At 39.6% G+C, this 8,549-nt stretch overlaps 1 pseudogene; it reads left to right on the top strand.

Annotated features, from left to right (window-relative positions):
* The first annotated feature begins 492 nt into the window (after positions 1 to 492).
* LOC132023155 (glucose-6-phosphate 1-dehydrogenase-like) lies at positions 493 to 2,204 on the top strand (annotated as a pseudogene).
* The last annotated feature ends 6,345 nt before the right edge of the window (positions 2,205 to 8,549 follow it).

Raw genomic sequence — 8,549 nt, 5'->3', positions numbered from 1 at the left:
AAACCTGGAATAAGAAAAACACTAATACTAGACAAAAATCATAATATATACAAAAACTGGTTAGTTTTATTCAGAGGCTTATTTACGTCCAAATGTCTTTATGCAACCCCCCAAAATTGCCTGTTTTCCACAAAGTGTTGTTACTTTAACAAACTTACTTTAAACTCTCATTCAATATATATTCAGCATCTGCCAACAATTTCTCCTTCCTATAGAAGGTAATTCCATGGGACTTGGGTGATATTAACATTCAACCCTCTCCAGCATTCTTTCCAGTTATTTCCTTTTCTTAAGATAACAATATTCAGGCCTCTCCAGTGCAAACACTTGACCTGGTCCAAGTTAGTTTTAAAACTTACCCCTTCCACATGAGAACCATACCCACCTCAATTTTCACAATTTCAGTCATCATTTGCCAGCTGTATTTTCTGCTTTTGTAACTTCTCTATCACCTCTCAAATTTCTTCTCATTTTCTCAACTAATGCCACAAGATGCGTAAGACCAAGTTTTCTCTCACAGGCCAAATACAATCTAACACTAAACTTGACACATTTAAAATAATTTTGAACTCCAATCTTTCATGGTATTAAGAGAGTAAAAGTGTGGCATAAATTGTCCATTACAATATTAATTGAAAACTATAAAAACACAACTATGCCAACTGTCAGAATTATAGCATATATAGTATAAATATTTCAGAATTTCACCAACAATCTGAACTACATGATACTTGGTACTTAAAAATCATATAAGACTTATTACAAATAAAAGGATAAGACTACCAGTTTCAGCTTATACAGTACTAAGTAAGAATGAGCACAGTTTCCACCTTTAAAAGAAGGAAAAAGCTAGAGATACACAAATTAATAATTTTAATTTAATCAACCAGGGAATTGAGGTCACAGGGAAAATAATAAGGACTCCAAAATGTACAGCCTGTTTGCATAAAAGTATGAGCCCTTCCTCAGAACCACTCTAGAGAAGAAACCTAAGCTGGAGGCATTCCTTGACCCAAACTCTATGATTGGCAAGTATAATAGTGTGATCTTTTACAAGTACATCAACAGCAACATGAGCACCCTCTACCAAGGGCCACAGGCCAACATGTCACTACTACCTGACCTTACTCCATGCCCTCTATCACCAAGAACTGTCACTCAGACTGTCACCAAGAACATCGGCCAGACCCACATGATCTAGAAAGGATGGAACTGCTTCAGCATGGAGCTAACCCTTCCTGAGGGACTGTCCAGCGATTCAAGCACATCTCTTTCCTATGTCAGGAGGAGGGAATCTATCAAATTAACCCCTACATGGTCAAGGAGGTGGCCCAGAACCTCATGGTACCAATGTTTGCCACAAGGATCTTTGGCCCCATTTGTAAGCAGGATAACATCACTCTTACCCTCAAGGAACCTTTAGGCACTGAGGGCCACAGGGGGCTATTCTGATGCATTTGTTATCATCCTTGATGTGATGCAAAATGACCTCCTATAGATGCTGTGTTTGGTAGTCGTGTAGAAGCCTGCCTCCATCAACTCAGAGGGTTTCCGCAATAAGAAAGTCAAGGTATCAAAATGTATCTCAGAAGTACAAGAGAACAATGAGCTCCTCAACTAATGTGTGCGGAACCCCAAGGGAGAGGATGAGGCTACCAAAGTGTACCTGCATGACCCCACAGTGTTCCGTGAGTCCACCATTGACACCTTCACAGTGTAGAGAACAAAAAGGTAGAATGAGTGCCCTTCTTCCTGCTGTGTGGCAGAGTCCTGAAAGATCGCAAGACTGAGGTACGGCTGTTCCCAAGGTAGCCACAAGCTTCTAGCAGCAATGCAAGCCCAAGGAGCTGGTGATGTGCATGCAGCCCAATGAAGCCACTCATACCAAACAGATGGCCAAAAAGCTCAGCATGGTCCTTCGATCCCGAGGTGTAGACACTGGACCTGGCTTATGGTAGTCAATACAGGTGTGAGAAGCTCCCAAATGCATGCGAGTCCTCATCCCAGACGACTTCTGTGGGATGCATTTGCACTTAAGTTCAGCGACTTGCTCTAGGAGGCGTGGCGTCTCCTCATGCCACTGCTGCATAGGATCGCGCAGGAGGCCCCAGCCCATCACTTACTTTATGGCAGCGGACGCCCTGCAAACACAGGCAGATGAGCCCAGAGCCATGTGCTTCCAGTACCCAGACACCTCCAAGTAAGTTAACTCTCACAGGTTCCCCTGCCCCCCTCCTTGGCCCTGTCTTGTGCCTTTCCCACCTTCTTACCTCCCAACTCCAGTTTGAGAGGACTTCCGGACCCTAGCCCTCGGCCTCAGGTTGCAGGCCGCTAACAAACCCTGCCCGCCCCTTGCAGCTGCTGCCTGAGTCCAGTTACGGTTCCTCAACCACTGAACACTAAGACCTGCACCATGACTGTCCTCTGCCACTCAGGCCCTGCCTGAGTCGTTTTTTATCCACAGCACGGAGCCCCAATGGAAGGAAAGAGGAGCAGCTCTTCCAACCATCCCAGGCTTCTCTTCCTAGAACAGGATGATCAGGTGACAGGGAGGGAATGAGTAGGCCTCAGTGGGGCAGTGGGCTGCTCACATTCCTACTTGTTGTGGGTAGGCTCCGCAAAAGTTGCGGGGAGAGGTGAGAGCATCCAGGAGGAGGTGCTTGTCAAAGGCTGTGAGAGGGCGAGGCAGCCATTGCAGCCGAGGTCACATTCCGTATTCCTGGGCACTAGCTGGAAGAGATCTTCGTGCCACCCAGCAATCCCTATGTCTTGGGCCACCTGGATGTCTCTATTAGTAGCTGCCTCCTACCACTAGAGCTCTCCACTGTGTGGCCACCCCCACCCTGCTCCATACATTAGTGGCCCCCTTGCCACTGGAAAAGCAGAAGTAGTAGCTGAGATGACCCACCACAATCTATTGCCATTAAATTTACAAACAGAAAAAAAGAAAAAAATTTTTTTTTTTTCTTAAAAGAAACAGTTGCAAACAAGACTTATGTGACCACAGATGTAACTTTTAGGCAGAAGTCTGTGTAGGTTTGCAGTCAGAGCTTCCCAAGTGTAATCTGAAACTGGCCTTTGTACTCAGAGAGCAGGGAGAGACCTAGGAAACAGGCCATTCCTGCTTAGCTGAGGGCTGTGTTGTTTTGTTTTGTTTTTTAAATTCTATTTTATTTTTTCAGTGTTCCAAGATTCATCGTTTGTGCACCACACCCAGAAGGCAGTTTTAATCAACAAAAGGCTTGCCTTGAGTGTAGCAAGTTGATCCTTGCACCCTTGCACCTGTCCACCACATCTTAACAGTTTATGCAGAGGCATTAGCTAGAGTCGTCATGTAGATCATGCAGCTGTTCTTCACACCACATGACTATCTCAAGGCTATGTCCTTGAAGCAGCCTCTGGGAGTGGGAAAGGCAAGCAGAACTCACATTCTAAGGACAGGAGAGGAAGTGAGGAGCCTTGGAATTACTGGACCAGCTCACGGGTAACTGGGGGTCACATTTTGTCAATGACCTTCCCCAGCAATCTGAAGGAAAAAAACAGGACCTGAGCATTTGTTTGCCTGGGGGCATATTCCAGATACCGTTTCAACGGTAAGAAGTTTTGGACAGAAAATTTTTAACAAATTGCTGAAAATTAATGTGGAGTAGCATAAGGGTGCAAAACTCCTAAAGGCATGCAAATACGGGGGAGTAATCACCCTGTTGCTTTTTCTCTAGGACCCCCACCACTCACTTGTGGGGAAGGTAGGAGGACTACTGAGAAATCTCCCTGTGGTGCTGGGCTGGGAGAAGGGGACCGAAGGCCCTGCAGAAACTATACATAGAACACTTCTAGAGAAAACCTTAATCCATAGGGAGTAAGACAAACAAAACACAATACACAAAAAATGTAGACATAGAGCACTCGTGCAGTTGCAGTTAGGAGAGACAAATAAGGGGACGAGGTGGGGAATATCTGCTCCTGGGGAAGAGCAGGGATATTAGGTCCGGACTTGCATTAATTTGGGGTAAGGTCAAGGATATCTCCATACATTAGATATGTATATATGTATATCTATATACATATCTAATGTATGTATATACATACATTAGAGGGGAGGGAGGGAGGGATGCTCCTAGACGTTTCCCCATTTTCACAGTACCTACCCATGACTTGGGTTGTACACGTGAGAGGGTTTTAGAAAACATGCTTCTATATCCTCACAGCCACAGTAGTAAGAACCAAGTAAAAATAAGACATCAACAGCTGAAGTTGCTATAAGAGATAGCTCCTTTGGCAGAGAAACACAAAGGGAAGACCTAAAGTCTAGAGTTGAGACCCCAAATGATGCAGAGAGCATTTAGTGAGATGAATCCTCTGATTTATTATTCCACATCATGAACACAACATATCACTAGAGAAATGTAAGGTATCACTGTGGGGCACTGAGGATGAGCACAGAAACAGATACTTAAAACTCATGCAGTTCCTAACTAGATTAACGCAAACCCCCACATTAAGACATAGCTGAAAAAAGGATGAGTTCATCTCTAAGTAGAAAAGTGTTTATCTCAGTATTTACCACTTTGCAAAACATGTTGAATTTCAATAAGAACATTACAAGGCATATGAAAGGCAAAAAACAGTGTAAGCAAGAATCTTATGACACAGATGTTTAAACACTTAGGGAATTTTAAAAAACCGTGATTAATGTGTTATAGGCTCTGATTTCAAAGGTAAGCACATGCCTGAGGAAATAGTTAATTTCATCAGACGGAAGGAAACCATACGAAAGAAGCATATGGAAATGCTAGAAATAAAAAACAGTGATGTGGAAATGAAGAATATTTCTGATGGGCATGTCAGAAGACTTGATGCAGGTGAGAAAACAAACAATACAATTGAAGATAAACCACTGCAAAGAAAAATAAGTACAACTTATGATATGCAAAGAAAATGATACACAAAGAAAAATAAGTCAGTAAAACAGAACGAACTATCTAGAGTTCTCGGACAGTTATCAAACTAACATGGGTGTGATCAGAATCCCAGAGAGAGAAGTGAGAAAAGAGGGGGAAGAAGATATTTCTGAGGAAACAATGGTCAGATTTTACCAAAATTAAGGCCACAAACTACTGATCTAAGAAGACTGAAGATGCAGAAATGGGGTGGGGGGAAGCACCATCGTGGCTTATCATATTCACCCCAGAATTCTGTATCCAGTGAAAATATCTGTTAAAATTAAGGAGGGGAAGAAACAACAGAAATTCGGTGTCAGCAGACTAGCTCTAAAATAAAAGTTAAAAAAGACTCTTCAGTCAGAAAAATATAACCAAGTTACGTATTTGTAACATTTAAAGAACTCTTAAAATCTTAAAAAAAAAAAAATCCCCAAATTTAGTGATCAAAGATGGAACACAATCTTCAATGAATAAAATATAGTTGACAAGCTTATGAAAAAAATGCCCAACATCAATCATTAAGGAAATGAAAGTTAAAAGCACAGAATACTACCATATATCTATTAGAATAGCTAAAACAATTATCAACAATGCAAATGGGGAAAAAATCTTAAGAATACCAAATATCACAGAGAATGCAGGGCAACAGGAACTCTCATTCACTGCTGCTTAGAATGTAAAATGTTGTGGTCACTTTGAAAAACAGTGGAGCAGTTTTTTTTTTTTTTAAATTTGAAAAGTCATTTACCATCTGAACCAATTAAATCACTTCTAGATATTTACCCAAGCAAATTGAATACTTATGTTCAAACAAAAGCCTGTATATTGAAGTTTATGGAAGATTTATTCAAATTCGCCAGAAACTGGAAACAACTCATTTGCCCTTCAGCAGGGGAATAGTCTTTGTCTATTCATACGATATAATACTGTGCAGGAATAGAAAGAAATGAACTATTGTTTCATGCATCAACATGGATGAATTTTAAAAGCATTTTCAAGGATCCAAAAGCCTGCACATTGTATGATTCCATCAATACATGATTATGGAAAACAAAACCATTGGGACAAATACCTATCAGGGGTTGTGGAAGGAGAAATATGTGACTAAAAAGGGGTTACCCAATGGGATATTTAGGGCAATGGAACTGCTCAATGGTACAAATAGCATATGTATTTCCTAAAATCCATATGATAGTGCATCTCAAAGAGGGAAGTTTAAAAAACAAACAGCAATAATAATAGTAAAAACATCAACCAGGATATTGGGAAAATCCAAGATGAAATGCAGCCCCTTACAAACTAATTATAATTAATTGTTATATACCTCACTTAAAGACATAAAGAAAAAAGGAGCAGGGGCACCTGGGTGTCTCAGTGGGTTAAAGCCTCTGCCTTCGGCTCAGGTCATGATCCCAGGGCCCTGGGATTGAGCCCCACATCGGACTCTCTGCTCTGCAGGGAGCATGCTTTCTCCCCTCTCTCTCTCTCTCTGCCTGCCTCTCTTCCTACTTGTGATTTCTCTCTCTGTGTCAAATAAATAAAATATTAAAAAAAAAAGAGAGAGAAGCAGAACTAGGTAATGTTGGGAAACAGGTTTTGATTAGATTATTGTATGATACTATAATGATGGATACATATCATTATGTACTTGTCCAGATCCATAGAATGTACAACACCAAGAGTGAACCCTAAGGCAAACTATGGACTTTGAGAATGTAGGTTCACCAATAGTAATAAATGTATCATTCTGGTGGGAAATGTTGATAATGAGAGAAATTATGCATTAGTATAGTATAGTATAGTATATAGTAGTATATAGTATAGTATATAGTATATGGTGTATAGTATATAGTATATAGTATATAGTATAGTATAGAAATTAGTTGAGCAAAAAGTATAGAAATTGTTATAGCTTCTCAATGTTGCTGTAAACCTAAAATTGCTCTAAAAGCACAGTCTTTAAAAATATAACAAAGATAAATGTAGGGCGCCTGGGTGGCTCAGTGGTTAAGCTGCTGCTTTCGGCTCAGGTCATGATCTCAGGGTCCTGGGATCGAGTCCCGCATCGGGCTCTCTGCTCAGCAGGGAGCCTGCTTCTGCCTCTCTCTCTCTCTGCCTGCCTCTCTGCCTACTTGTGATTTCTCTCTGTCAAATAAATAAATAAAATCTTTAAAAAAAAAAAGATAAATGTAAAAGCTTAGTGAATGCTTTAAACATTTCTAAGTAATATACAGATTGTCCTTAAAATTTTTAAATAGCTAGTTTACAAGGTTTTCTTATAAATAAGTGATTATATTTGTTTGGTTTCCTGAGAAAAATTACAGGAGACTCATTAGTAATAGGGCTGTTCTTATATGTGATCCTCTGATTCTCATTTTTAATACTATGAGGGCCTGATTCTTTTACAGCTTATCACTGATGCCCTCTCCCCAGTTACTGTTAGTCTCCTGGTCATGAGAAACATATGTGCTCCATGTTTCCCCCTAACATGAGTTGGTGCTATCACTGACACTCATCTTTTTTCTTCCCAAGAGATACCCCCCATGACTATATGACCTAGAACACACAAATGACCCAGCAACTAGAGCCATACATTTAGATCTAGCATTGACATCTACATATGAATATTTAGATATTAAAATATTCATCTACACGTTATTCATTTAATCATTGTTAGATGAGATTAGGTAGATTGATTTTTACTGCTGTTTCTCAAACTTTAATGTTAAACAGAATAACATGGAAAGCTTACTAAAACAATTTTCTAGGTCCCATTCCCAGAGATTCTAATTCAGTCTTTTGGGATGTGGCCCATCAATTTGCATTTCTAACAAGCTTATGGGTTATGCCAATATTGCTGGCCCAAATACCAAAATTTGAGAACTGCTAATCCAAAATATCTCATATACCTTCCTTCAGTTAATCTATTTTAGATAATCTGGCATAAGAGATTTCTACAAATCTTATTTCTTAATCTTAGAAGTGATCTGTACACAGGAATAGGCTGTATAGGTCTGTTTCTAGGCCAGTTGTGGCTAAAACATGTTTATTTCAGAATGTAAAAAGATGATCATCCTAATCCTAAAATTAATGTCAAACATTTAATAATGTGTCTATGTAAGCAGTATAAATAAGATACCTACATGGTATATAATTATACATACAGAACCTCACTTTCATTAATATGTCATCATTTTGAAGCAAACCCACAAACAGCATTTATTACTTCAGAAGGAAAAATGTAAATTCTAAAGTAAAGGTGGTGTTCATATTGAAAATCCAGTGACATACAGAAAGTGAAATGCCAAATATATATATCAACTTCCATTTATGAATAACCTATGCATATAGAATATAAATTACTGTATATTGCATTGCTATCAACAATATTATCATATTTTCTACACTTCCTTGAAAAATTGCATGGAAACAGTTATCCTGTAATTGCTACAGTCTTATTAGAACAATTTCTAATCTAGGTTGTGGAAAAAAATTCCTTTGAAATGTATGTAAACAAATGGGGATTTTCCCTTCTTGATCATGAAGACATAGAGTCACTTGAGAAAATATTTGAAGCGGTCTGGCCGTTCATATGGATCATCAGTG

Source organism: Mustela nigripes, chromosome 1 (assembly GCF_022355385.1).
Source record: "Mustela nigripes isolate SB6536 chromosome 1, MUSNIG.SB6536, whole genome shotgun sequence".
NCBI classification, from domain to species: domain Eukaryota; kingdom Metazoa; phylum Chordata; class Mammalia; order Carnivora; family Mustelidae; genus Mustela; species Mustela nigripes.
This window is presented reverse-complemented; position numbering and strand designations above follow the sequence as displayed.